This window comes from Accipiter gentilis, chromosome 12 (assembly GCF_929443795.1).
Source record: "Accipiter gentilis chromosome 12, bAccGen1.1, whole genome shotgun sequence".
NCBI lineage: Eukaryota > Metazoa > Chordata > Aves > Accipitriformes > Accipitridae > Astur > Astur gentilis.
In genome coordinates, this window is record NC_064891.1 from 27,344,929 (window position 1) to 27,369,936 (window position 25,008).

Genomic DNA, 25,008 nt, shown 5'->3' on the forward strand with positions numbered 1-25,008 from the left:
ATAGCCTTTCCTCACAAATGTATGTAGAGATCGGGAGAAATATTTGGAAATTAAACTTATGGAAAAGCCAAAACACTTTCTAGTTCAGTGCAGCCAACTAACAAAACCAGCTTGTAGTATATGAAAGAACAAACCCACCTATTTTTAGGCTGTGTTTTCCATGACAAAACTGAGAGTTATGTGCAGCATGATTTAACAGGCTCTGATCTTACAAACCTCAACCCTGGAGTGGACTCCCACAGTCCCAATCAACCCACATGACTAAGTCAAGCTTGCTGCTTTTCTTTTACCAAATTGGACACTTAATCTAGAGGCAGACACAAATAATACCCCGTTACTCTGCTACTCCTTGGTGAACCTGCATCTCTGACTATGGCTGATCTAAAGCTGACTTGCCACTAGAGCTAGCAACAACCTATCTGTCACTGAAAAAACATCAGCATAACAAAAGAAGAATGGAGCAACAGCTGTTTATCCCATACCAGGATCTCAACCTGCTGAGGAGACTAAATGGCTTCTTCTGTTCAAATGTTTGCACAGAGTGCCTAGGCAAAATACAAATTCCATCCTGACAACTTCACGGTTCAGAAACACACATCAGTGCTTACAGTCCCTGCTAAATCAAGCCCTCTCTATGGCTCACCCAAATTTCCACACACATCTAGTGAAATCTCTATCTGTAAAGTGTTGTATCCTACCACAACGCATCACTGTCAGTCCAGATGAGACACAGTACTATTGCTTTATATTTTGACCAGGAAAACCAAAATTATCTCTTGTCTTAAAGTTCAAGGAGATTTTTGAATACATCACACAGCTTGTGAGCTGTCATATATTGCATCTTCTTGCACAGTGTTTTACTGCTTTTGGAGGCATTTCTGCTTAATGCCACCAAACTATGTGCCATTTGCTACAGTTCCCAGGCCTTCCTTTGCTTCTCCATTTAGGAATGTCAGTGATTATAGAAATGAACACACAATGTGTTAAGCACAGTAGATAACTGTATTAATGCATAGGAGGTGTGGGTACTCTTCCTAGCTAACAAAAGAAGTTCTTGACCCAATCTCAGTATCCACTCAAGATTATCAGTGCTCAAATGGCTTTAGTTGCAGTCAGTTAGCAATGGGAGCTTGCAGCTTGCCTGTGTTAGTCATGATGCCTGTTTCTGCTGGCATTCGCCATTCAGTATTAGTAAAAAAAGGAAATAGCCCAACTTACTGGCAGCCAAAATATATACTTCAGGGGAGCCTTTAGAACAGCTGAGAAACAGCTAAGCACCTAACTCCACTGATTTCCAGTAGCAGAAACTATCAAATTCTCAAAAGTGCCTTAAAAATGGCCTCCTTTAACTTGCTTTAATCCATAATTCTTGGTGTCTTAGCCTGAGTGATTATTTTATTCAAAATAGCCAGAATACAGCTGTTTAAAATGAGTTACTATCTTTTTTTTTTTTTTTTTTTTTTTTTTTTACTGGACAGGTTTCTTTTCCTCTGTTGCAGTTCACACCATGTGTGATGATTTAGGATATGCTAAGTGCATCTGTACACTCATTTTTCGCATGTGTAGAGGGGCTCATTTCTCCTTCCAGGAGAACACTAAATTATGTGTGAAATAAAATACTAAACTATTGTGTACACAAAGAAAATTAATCCCTCCTGGCCTTGTGTTCCTTTCTTGCACTATATCCACTGTGATAGGTATTGAACACATATATAACTTCCTCTGGAGCTAGACGATTTCGTTCTCTATTTAGAATTCTCCCTATTAAATGAAATGATTGAGAATTTACCTTGCTTGCAAAAAAATATTTTGCCAGGTTGATATGTTCTTTACATTGAATCAGTGACAAAAGAGCAGGAAAATGATAAAATACCTCTCTTCATGTTGAGTTTATTTTTAATCTTTTTTCCTACTTTTCCTTTTACACTAACATGGGACATCATTTTTCATTTGACCTGCCTGAATTCTGTCAACTTATGACTTTTATCAGAATGGACAACATCTGATATTTTCTCATAGACTAGGATCTTTGAGTGACGTCATTATGTGACATTTCTTTTAAGAGAAATCAGTTTCTGATCTATTATATCAGAAGCTACGTTTTACCTGAAGAATGGGTGCTTACAGTAAAAAATTGGCCTCTTACTCCCCCAGATCAGAAATATCCTCAGATTCCATTCTAAATGTATTTGCACATATATATGCGTATAAAGATGTACATACATACATATATATATACACACATGTACATATATATATGTATAAAATAAGTCAATCTTGGGATTTTTTATATATATGTAGCAGCCATAACCACAAGTATGCAGACATCTTTGTAAGTTTCTAAGGTAACGGAATGTGTGTGTTTCCAAACTGAAAACTGAAGGACCAATAATTTATAACAGAGAGAGAAAAAAAAGGCAAAAAAGCAAAACCTGAAAAACAAATGGACTATAATGACTTATTCTTGGACTTCACAATTCTAAATCACCTTAAAAATAGGAAATGGATTTTGATAATGTATAATAATGTCTGAGTGCTGAAATGTCACTGACATAAAGATCTCTGATGGAAGCCATACAGGTGTTTGGGAATGATAACTGTTCTTCTTGAAAAGCTGCAGTGGCTGGACAATTCATATGCATTTTCCCAAATAGAGAACAGCCACCCATGCTGTCAAGACACTGTTACAGAGGCATGCACAGTCAAATCCAACAGGCATTAAAAATCAGATTTATTCTTCAGTAAAACGTTAGTTAGAACTCCAATAACAGTAGTGAACTACAGGCTCAATGGTGTAAGGGGTGTTCGTACTACACAGGTGACTTAAGAATCCTTCAGATTTAAAACTGATGACTCAAAACGCGCCTATCACTCCCCTAAAAGCTGAGGGCTCTCTCCCTCGAGGAGCTACCTCGGGCGGTGCCCCGACCCGAGGGGGAGTCCCCGACTGCAGACCCGCTGCTCCGAGGAGGACTGATTCCAGTGTGTCCTCTGGCGGGACCCCGTTTATAGCCCTGTCGAATCTGACCTGTGGTCATTTAAGTCTATCGGCTAGGAGGGTCACCTCGGTGTACCTGGCGCATCTCAGTTGGCCAGTTCAAATTTCAACCTGCAGCCTCCAGGGTTTGGTTTTTGGGTTTTTTTTTCTTCCTGCCTGGAGAATTTTCGTTTCCTGCTGTGGGGAGTGTACTGCCACACACACCATATCAAGAGCTAAACTGAAAGGAAAATGATCATTGTATTGATTTATTTGAGGTATAAATATCCATTGATTATAGCAGTGTGCTTGTCTAAGTTATTTCCCCCACCCACAAAAAAAGTCCATTTAATTATATCTAACCTACAGATTCTGCTCTAAGAAGTTTAACAGCTGGATTCTCAGGACTTTAAACTGCTTAACTTTTTGATCCTCTGGCTTAACAGCTAACGCGTCTTCCACAGATTTACTTTGAAAAAAGTAATTCTAATGTGCTGTAACCTCACTGGCAAACATTTATTTACTGTAGACTGTAGATGCTGCTCATTCGTCTTTGCATAAGTAATTTTCCATAAAATTCAGCCATGTGAAAGACTGGGGAAGAACCAGCTTTTAAACTTAAGGAAAAAATGTTTTTAATTTCTAATTCAAATACTGTCAAGAATGAAACAGAAAAATGTTTTGCAACCTGTACTTCTCTTTTCTCCCTCCAGCTTCTGTAATTGGATGTATTCTTTTCTTGCATCTTTTTATATGTCCATAATGTTAATTACAACATATATGCTATTCACATCCTCTGTCTTTAAGCTATTTTGCACCTAGTTTAATGACTATGGGATATATTATTTCATCTAAATGTGCTCTGTATTCTACCAAAGATCTCTGAGTATCATAACAGCAAAGGACTTCTGCTACTACAGTGGAGGAAATAAACAGCCTTATGCCTTCTGAAATCTTGTGCCCAGTTAGATCTGCCAAGCTGGTATAACACACTGAGCCAAACTTCTCGCAACTGCGCGTTTCCATATTGCCTAAATAGTAGGAATATACAGTGACTCGTTTACCTCTTCCAACACACTCCATTAATGTGGCCTTGGGGCACCCTCCAGATCACTCCTCTAATTTCTACTTACCAAGTCTCCCTGCCCAATGGCAGGACCACATCTTCCCGGTGAAGGAGTCACGGGACAGAGAGGCCTAGCAGTAGCCAACAACCCACACGTGTTGGTGCTGGCTCCATTGGGCTCTGAAACAGCCAAAGAAAGAAGTAGAGTCAGTGCTTCTGCCAGCTCTCATTAGTTTATTGCCATAGGCGGTCCTCTGCTTTGCTTGCCTAAACCCAGCAGTAGGTGTCACATAGCTTAGGGGCACTGAGAAATTTTGGCAGTTGTAATAGGCAGAAGACAGGAGAAATCTATATTCCAGCTGCTAGATCTGATGGCAAATCAGATATCTGCTTCCAGTTCATTTGCAGTGTGATGCAATGTGCATTATTCATTTGCAGTGTGATGCAATGCGCATCATTGTGCTACATGATGCACAGCCCTAGCTATCCGGATGAAATCTTTTGCATCGGCAGCATCTGGAGCCTGAGGCTGACTCTGCTCCCCACAGGCCGTCATGCTGACTGCCAGGACATGCACTGCTTTCAGAAGAGAAGCTCCCCAGGCCTGTAGCCCACTTGCACAGGCAGAGATATCCACCATCCACCCTTCCCACCATGGAGTCTGTATCTGCAGCTCAGGCAGAAAAAAAGGGAGAACCAGAGCAAGAAGGTGACCTTCACTGCTTTTAAAGACCCAGAAAGTATGAGAGAGCTCCGGGGGTTCCTCCACCAACCCAGCCTGTTTTTCTGCCCTGACACATCCCATCCTTCCTTGCATTGCTAAATGCAAGGACCATTTAGGACTTCCATAAATGGGGCATAGCTTCCTCCTCCTCCATTAACAATCTGACTTTTCTAGCATTTTGGTTTTTTCATCAGAGAAAGCTGAACTCCTTTCCCTTTCCTCTTTGGGTAGTATTACAACACCCAACTTTCTCCACTGTCCTCATCTTTCTATTGCGAGCCTTCCTGACTCAGCATCCACCTCCTAATGTAACATCCACAGGCAGTTCTGCATACCAGGGACACAGAGAATTTCACTCTGTTTATGTGCCACTTGGATATATTTGCTCTCTGCACATAATTAAATCTACTAATTATCTGCTGACATTCAAATTCACAGCACCATGGAGACCTTTTAAGCAGTACCATGGCAATATTTCAAAAGACTTTTTTTTTGGGAAAGGAGGATGGGGAGAGAAGAGGGTTTGTTTTCATTTTCTCCATTGGGCTATAGCCTACATTTCCAGTAAGCACCTACTCCCAAGCCAAGATAATAAACTCTGACAGTTGTGGATCTTTAATAAGGGGGTCTGCAGCTGCTGTTTTCTTACTGTCTCACATACTTAAGTCTGACGTGTCTAGAGGCAAGAGATTTCTGGGGAAGCTACTGCTAGACTGCTGTGTGCCACTGCTCTGAAATTGGATAAAATCCCCAAATCCCTGACTCTTTGGTCATAGAGGTGCTGAAGACGATAAGCAAGGATGTCTAGAGGAGCAGCAGCTACTGCTCCCCTGTTTGAGACAGGCATAGGTTGTTCCTGTCACAGCAGGTGCCAACACTGGCCAAGCAAGGGCCTGAACCCATGTTCAACCTTGGCCATGCTGATTATGTGCAAATGTTAGCACAGGATTTGGAAATCTAAGAAAGAAAGCTCATGCCCATGGTAGTGCCTTGGATGCAGCGAGCACAGGCCAGATTGAGCCCTCCATTTCACTTACCATTTCTTCATTTGCTGTGGACTCTATTGTTATGTTTTATCCCCAACCAGCAACTAAGCACCATGCAGCTGCTCACTCACTTCCCCCCCACCCAGGGGGATGGGGGAGAGAATGAGGGAAAAAAACAGTATAACCCATGGGTTGAGATAAGAACAGTTTAATGGAACAGAAAGGAAAAAAAAAATATAATAATAACAATAATGAAATTACAATAATAATAATAAAAAAGAATTGAAATAGAGAAAACAAGTGATGCACAATGCCATTCACCACTCGCCAACTGATGCCCAGTTAGTTCCTGAGCAGTGATCCGCGCCCCCCTAGCCAACTCCCTCTGGTTTATATACTGGGCATGACGTCCCATGGTGTGGAATACCCCTTTGGCCAGTTGCGGTCAGCTGCCCTGGCTGTGTCTCGTCCCAATTTCTTGTGCCCCTCCAGCCTTCTTGCTGGCTGGGCCAGAGAAGCTGAAAAATCCTTGACTTAGTCTAAACACTACTTAGCAACAGCTAAAAACATCAGTGTGTTATCAACACTATTCTCATACTGAACCCAAAACATAACACCATACCAGCTACTAGAATGAAAATTAACTCTATCCCAGCTGAAACCAGGACAGCTTTGAACCCAGGGTAGCAATGCTCAGATCTACAACTCAGGTTACATCTTCTCGTCCTGCACGTGAATGGCTGTGGAGATATTTCCTCACCCTGCTCTGCCAGCGTACAGTACAGAGCCTGCAGAGAGTGCCAATATCTTCCTGTCCTATTCCTTGGTCTTACTTTTCTATCAGCACTCTGCTGAGTCTCTGTAGGTAAGAATCAGACACCTTGCTTTTAACTTGTTTCATAAAGAAGTAAATTTAACTCTTTTAGGGGAAGGAGGTGCCTGGGATTTGTTTGATCTTCTGTCTGCATTCACAGTTTTATCTGTTTTTCCAAGTACTCGAGGAGCTGTGTCTGTATTTTTTAATACAGCTGGGATGAATTCTGGTGGGTCCCTTTTACAACCACCCAGTCCTTTATTGACACCTTGTTAGTGATGAACAGACCTGTTGACAGTACAGATTATTTTATTACAAAATCACAACAATGGGAGGCCCTAGATAAAGAGATTTTCATCCATGAGGGGTTGTAAATTCATTGCACCTTTATAGGAAGATGAAGTGTCTGATTGCTGCAAAATGTTTCTGTGGCTATTACGTAAAACTGTATTTATAAAGCAGTCTTGTCTGCAACAGTTATTACCACCTCTAAGTGGAGCTTTTGCACACAACTGGAACAAAATTTGAATTCCTAATAGTACCATGACAAAGATAGATGCTGGCTTTAGCTCCAAAAAACATTCTATAAAAAAAAATGTTTATCTTGAAAGCAGATCACCTGTGGCCCCTGGATGTAAGGAATGTTGAAGTTTGAGGTATTCCAAATCTACAGGTTAATTGATTTTCCTTTCAGTCATTGTTTCTCTCTCTTTTGGCAAATACCTAAACCCCAAAAGCATGGATTGTGACATGTCAAAAATGCAACTGGGGTGGGTGGGGAAGGAGTTAGGTAATAAAAGTAAGTATCACACTTCCTACATTCATCCCAAACTTCTGCAGTGTTCTATATTTTAAGAAGTTTATGGTATTAAGTCCAACCTGCCCTGAAGTACAAGAATTTTAAAGTTACAGACCATTTATATCTTTGCATATTTATGGTAGGATATAAGTCACCAAGTTTTAGGGTTCTCAAAGCTACAGATCAGGACCTTGCTGATCAATAAAAACAGACAGGCTCTCCAGGGCTGATGAACCCCACCTATTTTACATGCTTACTCAAACACGGAATTAACCACTCTCTGGATGTTTTTGCTTAACATAGGAGTCCAGAAAACCATTTTAGACTATGTGCATAAGTTACAGAAGGCTAAAACTAGCTTTAATGAGTGTCACCATTACCTTGTAGCCCAAGCCTTGGACACACAGATGTTTTAAAGGACTTGAATAGGAAGCATACATTAATGCAGGGTTTGCTGTACTCTGTCTCTAGCAGATGATGTGTGCTTTGACTTTTGGGTTTCTTTGGGGCAACACTGAACTTAGACAAATGGTCAAAGAAGGTGTGACTTCCTTACTAAGAGAAACTTTGGATTTGATACCTACTGCCATAAAGAGACAGAATATATTGTCCTGTATTTCCCTATCAGGATTACCCTTGCTGCAATTACATTATTGTTGGTAACTGGTATTCATGGCAGAATGGCTAGGTTTGCTAGGAGCAGCACGAAACCGCTTGTACCCTGTGTACTCCGTACCCAGTTCTACAATTAGAGCTTCTGCTGGTAAAACAGTTTTGTCCATTGGGTACTGAGCTGTGATATATTTCTGTCATCAGTGCCAAAGGCTCGCTGCAACTATAAGAAGCCACTTCCTACTGATAGAACACTGCCACACTGAGTCTTGTTCTACTATGACAAGCGAAAGAAAAGGTTGTTGGAGTAATAAAGGGAAGTGTCAAGCAGCCAGCAATGCTGTAGTTGTGAATAATATCCCTAGGCGGTAAGACATGTCAAGATCTATGATGTTTATCTGCTGTCAAAAAATGTTAATGGAGCAGGAAAGACAATTGGCAGGGAGATTACTTGTAAGGTAAACAGCAAAATGGTGAGCTGAATGCTAACTTAAATTCCTGACTCATAAAAAAAAAAAGTATCGTGCAGCTGACAAAGTAAGTATCGGTTGTATGACTTTACTGCTGAAAGGCAGTCTTTACTAAAGGGGTAGTTCCACCTCATCTAGCTTCAGAAGTGTAAAAGTGAGCTGTCTAGGTCTAAGCTAGCTGGCTAGCCTGCTTTTATTTTCAGTTGAGAGAGACATGCACCTCCACAGTGATGCGTCTCAACCATTTTAGATAGTTGTCTTACAATGGGATGAATCTGGAGATGCTTCTGCCTCCCTATGGGGAGCCTGCACAATTACCTTATGGTTAGATAACTATAAGTGAGAAGTCTAAAGCTCAGTAAAATAAATCTTAGGTTTCTAACATCTGACCAATTCTCTACCAGGAGAGCACTGCAGATGTGGTTACTTAACCTATGGGCATAATTTTTATTCTCAAAGTTAATTCTGAAGTACATTCAGTGGTGCTACATTTATACCACTTTAAGAGAGGGAAGAAGTCAAAGCACAGAGCACCAAATGATCTGCATTATTTTTGAAATAAAAGTAATAATTCAGTCTTTACAAAATGAAGGTGGAAGGGACCACAAAAGGTCCTTGATCCACCTCGCTGCCCAAAGGCAAGAACATCCTGAAGTCATTCAAATCTAACAGATATTTTTTCCTCTTCTTCATAAAAATCTTGAAGCTACTGCTTCCACAGTCAAGTGTGTCCAGCACTTTACAAATTCCATCAACTCTGAAGTCCTTCTGTGGTGTTTGATCTTTTAGAGCAGACAAGAATTTGTGCAGTCTATCAACCAAAGCCTTCCCATAGACAGTTTTGCTGGGATTCAGATATACTATGTGCATGAAATTAATATACCTTACTTTAATTTAGAAAAACTGAGTGTGGCTGACAAATAATTAATAAGGGCAGAGTAATTTGATTAAATTATACAGGTAGCTAAGGTCTGCAACACTATTAAAGCATGAGTACCTGACAAGCACTACTGATAGAAAAGTGCGAAGAACTTTTCAGGTAGGAAATGAAATCAGAGAAAGACTAAGGGTAAGATCCACTTCATCCAAGTTAAAGGAGAGAGAGGCAGTTCAATAAGGTGATTCATCCTATGTTAACTCCTGAGATTAAGATTAAAGTTCAGGTAAATCATTCTCAAGACGTGTAGCTTTCTCTATTGTCTGAATAGGGTGTCTAAACACCTAATTTTTCGATCTAATGTAAAATGAGACACTTAACCTTTCCCTGATTAAAGCAAAGAAGAATCCCTCACCCAGTAACTTCCCTTCAGATCACATAGGAATGCTGTGATGGAGAACAGGATCAAGCACAGCTCTCCCATGTCTACAAGACCTCCATAAGTGCCAGACCATCCTGCCTTCCTGAAACAGGTGAGAACGTGGAAGTCCTGACTTCTAACCAACCCCCACACTCCAGCCACCTGGGAACAGCATTACAATGCAGAGAGAAATGCAGTGCCAGTCACTCATCCAGCAGCAGTGTGAGCTAAGCCAGGAGCAATCCAAAGAGAGGCCTTGCCATAGATGCATCTGTCAGTACTGAAAAATGAACTACTGCCTAAATCTTTCAATTTCTGTCAAGCAACAGGAGTTGCTCTACTGATAAAGGAGAGGAAGATGACAATGTGCCACTCAACATATTCTATAGTCCCCAGTAGAGGAGCTGGAGTAATAACAACTGAAATGAAGGGCAAATGCAAGTTTTTTGCTTTGGAAGTATTTTTGCCCACTAGTCAATTTTGATGGACCTTAATAACTCAAATGTGCACAATGTGCGGGTAGACAGCTGTTTGCTCTAATATTTTTTATTATTTCCCTCAACCACTCAATGAAAACTGCATATGCTTGTCACTGTTACTGGGACCTGCTGATGCTTTTGAAGGACTTCTATAAAATACAGCAAGATCAGTAAGACGCACAGTCTCCTCTGATGCAGGCACCCTTGATCCTCTCTCATGGCCTCTGTGAAAGAGAGAGGGAGACACCACCTCTGTTTTCAAGTAAGCCCTCTCTCGCATAACACCCGTTGAGTCTACAGTTTTTGGCAGTAGGCCATTATTTATTAGGTCATCTTCCCTCTCTCATCTAGTGGCTCATTGGGTTTTCTGGAGACTTGGCAGCCAAACCATTAGACTAGTCAGCACTGGGCTGGTAGGGATCCCTACATAACAGATAGCCATTATACATGTACAGATCACCTCTACATTGTGTATATAATGAGAGCTACGTGTCTATATTAGACTGCATATATGCTTTGAGAATAGTATGCTGTCAGACCCAGATGCGTTAGGCTCCTGCCTTGTTTTGTATTTGATCTAGGGTTAAGAGTGACTTCTTCAGAACTGCCGCAGTGAGAACACTGTGACTGATAAATGTGTATGTGGAAACAAGCTACCTTTCTCCTTCCCTATCCCTGTATTAAAAGCCTAGTGTTGAAGCTGCTACACCTGAGAAATCTCTGACAAAGTTGTACAGACTGAATAGGTGACTTACTCAAGTTCCAATTAACCAACTGCCCTTTTAAACTTTAAAGATGCTCCAGTTGCCATAAAACCCTTTATACGTGAGATGTAGCTGTTGTGTGAATGCAACTAACTTTTGCTTCATTGCCTAACCCAGACTGACAGATATTCTGCATGTTCCTGTATAAAATAGAACTGGGAGGCCTCACACCGTGCTTTTGCCTGGTTCTCTTCTTCAGGCCCACTGCTGGCTCAGCAGTCAAGGGGTTTGGTATTGTTTAGTGAATGCAGTCTATAGCAATTTGCTTTCAATACTGTGTGCCAGTCGTGGCATTGTGATCCTGGTAATTGGAATCCTCTTAGCACTTTAAGAGGATTGCACTAAAAACAGACAGCACCGTAAATAGTGCCACCATGTTTGCTTATGGTCAAGGGAAATGTTCAGCAGAAGCAAAGCGGTTGTGCACAGGAACCTAAACGTACAGTACGCAGAGAGATGTACAAACTCAGCGTGGTAACTGCTCACACAGTCATTACAGTTCTGGTCTGGGACACGTATCAGAAGTTATAATCAAACACTACAGACGAGCATCCCTAACCTGTGACAGCACATGAGGATGAAGTGGTCTCTGAAGCACTCTAAAGTCTTCTAAGGGCCAGTCTATAATGAAAGACAGTTTAGATAGTTTTATCAAGTATTCATCATTTTAATTCTCTCTTCTTTTTTTTTTTTTTTTAAATTACATAAAGGACTGCAGGTGTTTTGTATGTATTTGATGTGAATTACACTCTTAACAGCAAGCAGTAATTCCTGACTGTATTTGCCTTGCTAAAGGTGGGCAACTGTCGTGGGTTAAGCCCAGCCAGCAACAAAGCACCACAAAGCCGCTTGCCCACTCCTCTCCCCCAGGCCCCCGGTTGAATGATGATGAGAAAATATAAAGATACACTCGTGGGTTGAGACAAGGACTGGGAGGGATCACTCACCACTTACAGTCACAAGCAAAAAACAGACTCAGCTTGGGGAAAAAAACCAAAACCAATTTAATTTACTACTAATCAAATCAAAACAAGGATAATGGGAAGTAAAACCAAATCTGAAAAACACCTTCCCCCCACTCCTGCCTCCTTTCCAGGCTCAATTCCCCTCCCAATTTTCTCTACCTCTTCCACCCGAGCGGTGCAGAGGGATGGGGAATGGGGGTTGGGGTCAGCTCCCCACACCTTGTCTCTGCCGCTCCTTCCTCCTCATGGGGAGGACTCCTCACTCGTCCCCTGCTCCAGCGTGGGGGCCCTCCCACAGGCTGCAGCCCTTCATGAACTTCTCCAGCATGAGTCCTTTCTGTGGGCTGCAGCCCTTCAGGCACAGGCTGCTCCAGCATGGGCTTTCCCATGGAGTCACGGCCATCTTTGGGGGCATCCAACTGCTCCAGCGTGGGGTCCTCCACGGGCTGCAGGTGGATATCTGCCCCAGCGTGCACCTCCATGGACTGCAGGGGTAGAGCCTGCCTCACCATGGTCTTTACCATGTGCTACGGGAGAATCTTCGCTCCGGCGCCTGGAGCACCTCCTCCCCCTTCTTCTTCACTGAACTCAGTGTCTGCATAGGTATTTCTCACATTCCACTCCCCTCTCCACTGCAGGTTCCCCTTCTTAAATCTGTTCTCCCAGAGGCACTACCACAGTTGCTGATGGGCTCCAGCTCGGCCAGCAGCAGGTCTGACTTGGAGCTGGGGAAGCTTCTAGCAGGAGCCACACCTGCAGCCCCTCCCCTACTCACCACACAAACCCAAACCAGCAATGTATGAACAGCTAAATACTTGTAACCTTCCACCTCCTAGTCACTTAGTTGGGGAAACTATTAGCACATGCAGAATGACTCTGCAAACAGGAGAAATACAAGTGAAAAGCACACAAAATATATTTATTGGCTTATAGACAATAACTAGCTGGCACTAATGAGGAATTTGTCTGGACATTAAGATGCTTACCACCCTAATGAGATGCTGCATTTTTGCTAGCCTAGCCAGGCAGGTGGAAAAGGAGAAGCCTTTGGTGCTTCATGGAATGGTCTGATTCTTGATGTTGCTCAGTTGCTGTCTTCCAATTCTCTGCTAGTCCTTAGGGTTTATACTTTTTCAAGGTGGTATTTTTCATCTTCAAGCTGAATGACTAGCCCTGTCTCAGCAGTCATTCAGTTTTTTTGCTTTCCTTACCTTGTATGACTTCAGTTCATGGTCTTTTGCACAACCTTAATAACAATTCCTCCTGTAAATTTGAACTAAGTTCACACAGCTGCTCTGCACCAAAACAGGCCTTAATTCAGACAGATGAACCCTGGACTGAGGGTGATGTTCTCAGTCTTTGAGAAATGAAAATTTTATAAAGCCTGAACTGGAACTCAGTGACATGCTAAAACAAGCCCAGTCTTCCACTGTTTAAGTTTTCTAGCCGGTGCAGACCAGAAAACTAAAATGACAAAGGCTTGTCACTCTACAGACATTGGGTTGCATTTCAGTGTTACCTTTGAAAGGCTGTAGAAGACGGCGCATGGCTGTTCCTGGAGAGCAACCACTGGAAGTTGGTACATACTTGGATTCAATGGAAACAGGCACAGAGGACAGTATACAGACTGGAATCACAAAACCACACCATCCTCTGCGTCTCCTCAGTAGCTTCCTGTTTCATCACTGTCCTGCAGGCTTCTCACCGTGTTTCTGTACAGCCATCTTTTGACTAGCCTCAACCCCACCAGAAAGAGGGAAAGCTTGACAATTACCTTGCACCTCCACCCCTGTCTTTCTCTGAACCAGCAGCAGAGAAGCAGCTCTCTGATGGACTTTCCAGTTTACTTTTGAAGACTTTCATATCAAGATTGCAAATTCTTCCTAGCATGCACATGCTGTGAGTTTGACCACAGTGTCTCGGGCAGCTGCCCATTACACGCAGCAACACGAAACCAAATATTTCCATCCTCCCTCTCAACAACCTGCCTGCCAAGCCTCCATTCGGGTCAAAAGGACAAACCATATTGCATTTCTTGGTAAAATGTAAAAAGTTCAGTCAATTTAACTCTGAGATCAGCACTCACCGATTAAAATTCATCCATTTTAACTTATCTATACAGACTGTATGCTGTGTCTGATGTGATAAAGCTTTCAAATCTTTCACATACAGTTAGTCACAGCAGTCACTTATATGAAACTACCTGTAGAACAGGTATTCTGTTCTATGAAACTACCTGCAGAACAGGTATTCTGTTCTAGCTGCGCAGACATATATTTTTACCACAAGATGCCTATCATGTACAACTACTACATTGCCAACCTCCTTCCTCACAGCTGATTAGCTATGGAGATGCCAACTAAGATGCTTTAGTTAACAAGACACTGTACGTTTATAAACTAGCTTAAACAATTTCTACAAAGTGGAGAATAATGCTTAGCTACTGAATGCACCCAAAGAGTATATATAAGTCTCCTTGAATATGTAACTGTAAATATTCTTTTGTTTCCATTTACCCTTCTGGATTTGGTGACTGTGAGTCATGGTGATTTTTGAGGAAAAGATTAAACTATATATTCATCATTCAAGTAAAAAAATCCATTAAATGTGTACTTAAATCATGCTGATACCTTGTTCTTGGGTGCTATGCTACCTAGGAAAAGACTTGAGGGCATACTTTCTCACATTAGGAACTTTGTGTCTTTTTTTATAAATTCTTCATCTAGAAAAAAATTTTCCTCTTACTTGAAGAAGAAATAATTGCTTAAGTAGAGGACGAGGAGGCTTGGAGGGTGCTTTACTTTTAATTTTTGCCTTTGCCATTACTTAGATGATTTAGGAAGATCCTCAATGCATCTGCTAAAAACATTAATGTGGAAAGGCCATAATTACAAAAGAGTTGGGAAAAAAAAAAGATAAATCTTTGAGAGAAATGTCCCTGGATTTTTTTTTGTTGTGCTTAATGATTTGTTTTGACAATCTATTGCACATGGCACTGCTGGCCCATACAGAGCCTACCATCTCTCTCTGGAACATTTCAGGTGATTTCTTGGTCATTTGTCATGTATTGAGCAAACAGCCATGAGCTGACAGCTATTCTGGGAAAAAATGAAAGAGACAGAAAGAATGCATAGACCTTGTAAGAATAGTATCAGCCACTCTCATATTGCTTAAAAAAGACATGCTACCTAATTGTAAGTTTGTCATCCTTATGAACACTGTGGAAATATGTCCTTGAAAATAATTTCAATTTACTAACCATCGATAGTTTCATTGCATGCATCTACACTGTCATTTAAAAATGAGCAAACAGTCTTTCTTCTGAGCCTTCCTAAAACATATTGTTTTTCTCACACACAGCTGAGATCTGAGTAGGTAATGACAGGCTAAGTTGAGGAGAGGTGGGGTCACTTGTCTGGCTTATACATCAAAGGATTCTAAAAGTGAAAGAAAAAAAGGAAGAAATATAGCTCTTCTATAATCAAAGTATTTTTGTAGTTGTATAGAAACAAGGAGATCACCAAACCTATCCTCTCTTAGAAGACAAAAGATTAATCTGAAACTGACCACAGGTATTCTCTGGGATTGGCTTTTATGCTCCAGCTGGTTTTGGCTCTTCTCCTCTGAAAGACAGAAAAACACGAAGAACGATTGTAAGCGCTGCCCGCAGCCCAGCCACAATAAAGCCAACTTTTGGTCTTGGACCTATATGTGACAAGTGAGTTTCCTCAGGCAGGTCTCAAAGCTGAAGACCAGGACAGAGAGTTGGAGATGATGTTTGCCTAGTCAGGGGAATCTTATGAAACAGGTGCCAAGAGGATATGGAGACTCCTAACTGTTTTCAGGAAATACCAGCTCTCCACCAAAGAGACAGCTATTAGTGACTCCTACAGGTCCATCAGGGAGTTTGCTACTGATTTCATCTGAAAGACCCTTATTTACTTTGTAAATTAGGGACAGAACAGAAAATTCAGACAGATAGTCGAGTGTCACCTTGGGCACTTCTAAAAGCTTCAGAGAAGGAAAAAACCATGACAGTCTGGCATGGTCTCTGATGCTACCATTGAGCCATATTTATTTTGGAATATATTTTATTTAGCTTTTCCCACCTACAATGTAAACAATGAACTCTAAGGTATTCTTAACCCTGGCTGTGGTCAGCAGAGACAACCAGGCACCTCTGAGGGCCATTCTCCCAATCTGTAGTAGGAGGCCTGAAAGATGAGATGAGCCTACTGTGGTGACATGAAAGGGGCTCTTTCCTCATCCTTCCTGCAGACTCAAACCAAGGCCAGTGTGTGTTTCAGGTAAATCTACTTTGTGGCCCTGGCGACTATCACAGCTAGGAACTTACTCTAGTGTTTTAATGTAACATCCTATTCTTCCAGGATCAGGTCATAGAAATTCATCCAATCATTTGATATCACAGGACTTTCTTTTCCTGAGTAATGTGCAGAAAGGAAGAGACAATAATAAAATATCCCTAACTCCCAAATATTCTGCATTTATTTAAGAGTACTATAGAGTGATGACAAAGCTTATTAGCAGAACCTGTCCACTAGTGGGCAACTCCTGGCATAACCTGAGACTCTAAGCACAACCTGTTGTTCAAGTGTCAAAGAAACAAATACAACCAGAAAAGATGCAGCTAACAATAGACCTGGGGACAAGCAGGTTCTTCCAAAACTGGTGACACTTATCAATACATTGCTTTCAATTGCACTTAGTGTTTCCTGATTGCTTGCCCTCTTTCAAATTTCAGCACTGTTTGGTTTCCCACATTTATTTTAAAATCTGTCAATCTGTGTGAACTGACCACATTTTAACACATCTCCTTTATGAATTTTTAGAAATCAAAATTATAAGACATGGTAGAAAATATCAGTGCTGGTTTAAAAAGATGACATGATTAGGAGTGTCCATGAAACTGCAATGCTATCTCATCCTACACTCTTCTATACCAATCTGCCATTTTTGAGTGCAAATATACTCTAGAAGACGACTTCATTTATGAATGGAGATAAAGGAAATTCCAAAGGAAATATAAAAACCCCAAAGGTTAGTCATCTCAAGAAACAGTTCAGTTGTCATAATAAGCATTCATAATCTTGTGGTGGTAAAGGACACATACTGGGTGGATCTTCATCACAACTACTTGACTCAAAAAAAGTGATACAGGCTGCTAGAAAAAACAACTTGCACATCTGTTTTCACAGCAGACCTTGGAGTAAGATATTCCCTGAATACTTATGAAGAAGCTTTTGTACATGTGACAAATATATAAAAAAGCAAGTCATTTTTCTCCTCAGCACTCAAAGCTCTTCTGTAATGCAAATATTAAAGAGTATACACCTTGGATCCTGTCCTTAATTTGGCAGATTTTTGTCAGACTGTTCTAATTAGCTTAAAATGTGCACCAAAGAGAGGAACTTGAGGGCAACCATCCAGTGATTCCAGCTCTCCGTGCAATAGCCAGTCTCCATTTAGTGATAATGTGCCACCACCCCTGGATTCAGAACTCAGAAATGATACACATCTGTTTTGACATCTGCTGTAATGTTCATCTGCCAAAATAGAGGCAGAACTTTGTAGTTCAGGAATTAAAAATGGACCCAGCCCAAACTGTCCAGGTGATTAGTGGCTGGGACTGGCACATCACTCTTCACAGAACAAACCTACTGAAGAATAAATGAATGGGTGGCACATGGCTTATTTTCATATGCTCATTTCACTTAATACTCTGCACAGAGTTAAGCTGAGATCATGCCACCCAATAATATCATCCTACAACTTCAGCCAGCAACACAGTCCTGGATTGGGAGCTTCAATGGCTTGGCCTACAGCATGAGCCACAAAAGAATGCCAAGTGAATGTTTAACCATTAATCTCCTTTACTGTAGCTAGAGGCATCCACAATGCTACCATTAGCGCTGACGGCATTCAGTGGGCTGATGTAGCAATTCTGCATCTGTTCTTATTCACAGATTGCAAAATACAGCAGAAATCCAACAAGGCACATTACAGTCATCCTTCACTGCCTTTTCCAGCTGCACATACAGCCTCCATTGCCAAGTATCTGTGCCCTGCCATAATCATAGAATCATAGAACAGTTTGGGTTGGAAGGGACCTTTAAATGGTCATCTAGTCCAACCCCCCCCCTGCAATGAGCAGGTAGGGACATATTCAGCAAAATGGAAACATATAACTTCATGTTGTGCGAAGCAAATGTTTTTATTAACTTCCCTTGCAGTGTGCATATCTTAGCTCAGAAAGACTAAGTGACATGGTTACAGTCTCAGAATGAGCCTGGGGTAGAGCATGGAAATCAACATGAATATTTCACAACTTGAACAGGAAAGTTGTCTGCTGTTACAGAAGGGACGATATGGTTCCCCAAGGAAGGACTGGGAGACACTCAGCTGCTTGTCTCTGAGCGTTATAGACTCTGACCACTCTACCTTTTCCAAGTTGCTGCCTCCTCACCAAGTTCCTTGCCCTCATCAAAGCTTATGGAAACTATGAGGAGAAGTGGATCAGTCCTCCAACACGGTTGCAGATTTGTGAGGGAGCCTATTGTCCCATGTTCTGTAAAGAGTAAAAGTGTTGGAGCTCAACAGCTTCTCAGGAAGAAAAGCAGAGTGGCACTGACGGCAAGTTTATGGGAATAGCTGGCCATCTTGGTGGGTTTGTTCCCATCCTCCAATATTCTTCCTTTCCCCCTGTACAATTTTCTCTCCACCTATTTTGACAAGAAATCATAAGTGCAAGCACCATAGAAAATATGAAGAACCCTTCTTGGGCACTAACCAAATAGATCATAGGATACAAGAAGTTATTGTTCATTTTTAAGCAATGATGTAGAACATCATATTAGTATTTTTCATGTGTAATCCTACCACCATCCTGTCTACAGAAACGCAAGTTTATATCTCTTGATCATTCCCCAGTTTTGATTTATAGTTTTCGTGTCTCCACTTTTTCTGCACTGTTTCCCTCCCTTTTCAATGGAAAGAGAGAAGAAGCATGAAAGAAAAAGGCAAGTAGGTTTGCATATCAAAATACTGCAGCCAAAACTTTTCATGGAACAATTCAGGAACATTCACTGGCCTTGAGCGCTGAGGTGGCCTCTCTGGATGTGGTGGATGTTATTATTCACTGCTTGTGCTTTGCTATCCTTACACAGCTGGATCAGGCCTGTTGCCTCCTTGCTTTGTGCATCACCTTTGGGCATTTTTCAGTAAGCTGGCTGTCTAGATGGCAGTGAGGAGAAATCAAAGCCTGATTAACAGCAAGATACTCACCGATTTGTGCGGCTTTTGGATCCAGGGCTGTTCCTTCACTGACTAAAGTGCAAATCAAGTAGGAAGAACAATTTTCTTGTACCTTATAGTGTAGGACTCTATTATAAGGAGTGCTGCTGTGAGGGAACTATCCTTGTGGCAATGTTCTCCCAGTGGACTCCAGACCTGTTGGAGTCAGGAAGCATGTACTAAACAGAAGGGGCTCTTCTTGTTGCTCAGTACAATAGAAAGGGAAGCAGACCAGGATGACAGCTTTTTCCCTTCACTGAACACCAATTTACTTATTGATGTTTCTCTTCATAGTTCACATGTCCACTGCAGCTCCACACTTCTCTCTGTGGTTGTTCTATCAAGAGCAGAACACCCAGCTGAAAACCAAAATGAATAAATGACAGTTCAAGGTTCAAATACGGGCTCTGCGCCTAAGAGGATCCCAGTGTTTTTTCTGGGAACAACAGGATTTCATGAACACTGCCATTCTTTCAAGATCAGCCCCTGCCTAAATCAACCTAGAGTCCAAGTTCTGGGCATGATGTTATCTTTGCACCAAAACAGGTTTGGGTTTTATAGCTTCCTGATTCAGTTTTTGATTAAAAAAGCCAAACCAAACCAAAAAACTTTAGGCCTTCTGCGTCTTTGTGCCATGAGTTCTGCATCCATATCTGTCTACAGAACAGCACTTGTAAGACTGCAAGTAATTAAATTCTGAAGCTTCATTTCCACTTGGACAGTGGAATGCCTTCAGTGGGATGCCTTCAGGCAAAATCAGGCTGATTTGTGCATATTTTAACATACCAAGTTGCTTTATAAAATATGCATGTCATAATTTGTGAGAGGAGTTTTTCAAAGTGCTATAAAAAGAAAGAAACTACTTTAATGCTGGATCAGAAAGGAAACAGGCTGCAATAGGAACTTATCAAGGCATCTGCCACAACAATTTTATCAGAGTCAAATATAGAGGGTAGGCAAACATCAAGGAAAGAAGACTGGAGTTGTAAAAATCAGTTTGTTTCAGCAGCATCTACTGTAGCTTAAGCATGGATGTTGTACTGTCTATGACCCTTTGATAAAGGGTCATAGGAGGAAGGGAAAAGCTTTTTGGCCTGAGAACTAAAAATCAATCCAAGTATCTGAAGTATGAAGAAGGGCCTCCACCTTTCTGAAATCTGCAAACCAGTGCTAGGAAAGAAGTTCTGACTCAACCCTTCGCTGGACAGTTGGATTACTATTAAGAGAAGTCCCTAAGCAACTATATCTATCATGGATAGGTTCTTGTGCAATTCATACATAGCTGACCTTGATAACTGTGATAGTGTATACAGTACCTAGAGTGCAAGCCTCTACGCAAATGGCTTCATCTCATGTACATCAGCAATGCTCTTCTACAACTGCTGTACGTTTGTGGATCACACCAGCCTTATCTACTGTAATGCCTGTGTTCATACTAAAGTGGTTTTTTTGTTTGTTTGGTTGGTTGGTTTTGTTGGGTTTGGTTTTTTTTTTTCATGCAATGATTTATACTATTCAACAGGAAACTACACTGCATACACCTATGTACAAAGGCTGACACAATGTAAGTAATGGTAGCATCTCTATCATTTTCATAAAATGGATTAAAATAATTTCATTTCTTATTGTGGTTTCTTATTGTTTGCTTAAACCTAGAGGTAAAAGGCATTTTAAGCAATGGCTGTATCAGTTTCTGTTCCATTTAACCTGCCAGATCCTTTACCTGTCAATTAGGTCAACACTTCCCGCTCAGTGTTGGGGGAGGGACTCTCTTTCTCCGACTGATTGCCATTTGCTCTTGGGAGGTAGATAGTCCATATGGCTCCAGTTGAGCCAAATAACCAGAAGGCTTCTTTTCTGAGTCATAAACAGCTTGTTGGCTGACTTTAGCAAGGACATGTTTTTGATCATTTCTGGTGTTAACAACAGGTAACTCACCAGCCAGCACACAAAGAAAGAAAAAAGAAAAGAGGAGGTTATGAAAGATAGAAAGCAGCTTGCCCAGCCAGGAGACAGAAGACTGGATTCTACCCTCTGTAACAGTAAAATCAGTGAGTATATAGCAGTAGGATATGGAGAGTAAAATTTAACCAAAAATACAGTGAACAGAACTCATCTAGCAATAATAATCAAATAGTCCCTTTCCTCTCAACTTCCCCCCATATCTGATTTTTCCTGTTTATGACTCTTGAACTATAAATTCCTTGAGGTGTAAGTGCCTTTTCCATGGTGGTTAATCAATTAATAGCTGACTAATTGGCATTATGCTTGTTGACAGTTACAAAAACTCAGCACTGTATTCTTCTACGGAGTGATCATTCGGCCATTTTATAGCCCAAATATTACAGAGAGACAGTTGAGAATAGAAGAGGTGCTAAAAGAAACAAAATCTTTGCCTCTCTTCCAGAGAATACAGTCAGACACTATTTTTGCAGTCTTGATTTTGACTAGCATTACCAGCTGCTGCAAAACACCAGAAGCCTTTATCTCTCATCATCCAACCTACAGATCCAAGATAATGGGGAGGAAAATTCTAACCTTCATGTATTTGCTCAGTAAACTGAATCTCAGGGAGTCTAAAATTTCTTTCACAAAATGCTTCACCTCCACAGTGCCTGGGAGAATGCTAAAAATTTAAATAAAATCCCCTGGCCAGTCTGTGTAAGCAAACAAGGTAATCAAAGTAAATAATCACTTCCAATACAGGGCCTGTTACTATATGTACAAAAGTAGTGCATCCTACCAACAAACACACAGGTACCTCTCAAAACAAATTCTTTTGATGCTAGCAAGTCTCCATAACAGTGTTGATGAGGTTAGCGTTATGGGATAGGCATGTGCAAAAAATCACTGAACCAATCTTTGCCCTTCTCTCTAGTCACTATGTGTTAAACTAGACAGAATGGATCACTCTGAAAGTTATGAAAGTTCAATCTGTGCATCATCTAGGCATATGCTTCGCTGCATATGTCAGCGTGGTGTATGCTGTGTACAACCCTACTTCAAACTAGTCACAGTGGCAAAGGAAGGCAGTCCCTGGAGTAAGACTATCACAATTACTTCCCATCAAATATCATAGTTCCAGCAAATACTATCTTGGGATAGAATGAAAACCAAAGTTGGGCAACTCTAATGTCAGGATCTCTGCATCCCTTCCTCATATCAAGATGTTTCTGGTTATTTACTGTGAGTAGTCTCAAGAGTGAAGCTTGCCTCCTATTTTCACAAATCCGATGGAGCTGTAGCTTTTTTCATTTAGTTTTACTGCTGTTGTACACAGACAAGTTAATCCATGCCAGACTTCCAAAGAAGAATGCCAGATTTCTGCATAGACACTGCATAGAAAGGATTTTAACACTATCTGCTGATGGTCAATTTAGGCTTGCTTCTCAAGTTACTATCCTTGCTTTTTAAGAGTATCTTATGAATTACAGAAGTGTTAAGAGGAGGAAGTAACAGCCATGTTTTAGTTTGGGGGAGTTGCAACATGTGACCATTTTGCTGGTTAGCACTCAAAGCATTGTTCAGTGCTCACACAATGGACTCAAGATTAAGATCAGATTTTCAAACATATTTAGCAATTTCTGTCAGACTTTAAAAACTTTAGCAAGTCCCCAAAAAACAGCTGTTGCTTTCTGGACATTTCATTTATCTTTCTAAAGAGAAGCTGATAAAGGATGAATTATTTTGAAAATCTGGACCATAAAAAAGATCAAAATTCACATAACCTGATCCACTTTCAGCAAAATATTTCAACATGTGCCTAGGTTTAAACCAGAGCATTTTCTTGTAAACTTCAAGGAGACTATTCACGTGTTAGAAGTTGAAAAATCTTGATTTAAGTGTGTTTCTGGATGAGAGCCATTAAAGAGCAGATCAGTAGGAAAGTTTGATTAGTATTTTCCTGACAATAAATATGTGTGTATGAGAGACAGAAGAAAGAACAGTATTAAAGCAATTAAGCTTTAAAAGAAAATACCTTTGCACTTACAGCAGTATTTAAGTGGTGAGCAGACAAAAGTCACAAGACTTACATTTATACTGCTTTAGCTGGAAAAGAAGGTGCATAATTAAATGAAATCCATTCTTGACCTATCAAAACTGAGAATAAACCATGCTATTGACAAGTAGAGAAATGTTTCCTGCAAAATCTATGATACAGAAGAACACTTAACCCTGTGCTTACATTTAAGCACAACCCTAGAGTTAGGCCATTTATGTAAATTCTCTGCTGAATCAGGGGCTATATATGTAATTCATGGATGTACTTATGGAGTAAATCAATGCCTGGGCAGAAGAAACAAAGCCTGATTTCTTGATATTGATCTTGCAGAGAGATCCTGCAAGCCTCAGACAGTACAATTATTTTTTTGCACAGGCCTGTGAGGGTGTTTTGTACCATTGTGAGGATGTTTTGCACCATTATGCAATTAGGATTTCTAGAAAGCTTAACTAAGCTGTAAAACAGAGGTGGGATAATCACGATTGTCACTATCCATGTTAAAATGAGGCTTTCTGAAAAAAATCAGAGAGGGTTGGGAAGGGGATGTACAACCTTGCAGGATATGGCCAAGCTCAACACAGAAAGGATGTTTGCTTTCAGCACGAACTACAGGGCAGAAGTATTATCTTTCTATATAACCTTTCTAAAGGGTCCAGCAAACACTATGTCAATTCTTATATATTTCCACTTACTGCAAGCTTAAATCAAAGAGGCTGCAGAGTAATAACTGAAGCTGCCTTTTACTCTGTCATTCTTATAATCTCACATTTTCCTCATATTTGTCAAGCAAATTTTCAACCCAACACAGTCAAAACCAAGAGAGTTCCCAAGTCTCTTCCTTAGGTCAATGCTCCTGCTGGCTGATCTTTTGTCTCTTTGCAGGGTGGTTGTTTCTTGGGAAGAAGCAGAAGTCTTGTCTCCCACTTTGTGCCTGAACTTAATTTGTACTTACTGATAGAGGATCTGCCTCTCCAAATAACCCCAGAAAATCATTAAACTCACAGCTCTTTGACATATTTTTCCATTGCTGCGTGTTAAAAACTTATTTGTCCTTCTTGGCTTCTTATATACCAAGCTTTAGCTTAATGTGGTGAAGACTTCTGCTTTGTTTTGCACCAGAAGTTGGTCATGCAAAGAAGTCCTTAAATGTCCCTGAAAAGAAAGGAAAAAAACCAACAAAAAAAGGCCAAGTAGTATCAACATTTTCTGCCACATGCTCTTCAAGACAGGTAAAAAGTGAGCCCTGTTGTGCATTAAATACATTTTCCCACATGAAGAATGTGAAATCAGTCATCCAGTTGGTTGCCAAAGTGAAGATGAAATGCAGGCAGGAAGGAGATACTAAGGAGTCTGAGAATTTGCTGCCACAGAAAAATCCACAAGATCATGTGGAGAGCAGCGTATTATCTTACTGAAGAACTCTGAAGTAGACTTTTGCCAGAATTAACAGTAACACCTCTTTATATGCTTCTGTTGCTTTAGGCTTGAAAATACTTAATTGCATATCCCTCCCTTCCCTTGCCTCCTGCCCCCCTTCATATTTCTAGTGAGCTGAATGTCTGAGCATATGGTTTCTCATATTCCTCTGGGAATTGTTTTGCCACACTGTTACCTAAGTTAATTTCAATTTTTATGTCAATGGCACAAAGATTTTATGAGAATTTTGGGGTAAGACAATTGCTTAGCTGTGGAAATGGATGAAGCATTTGAAGATAAAATATATCTTGAGTGTTTGCCTTT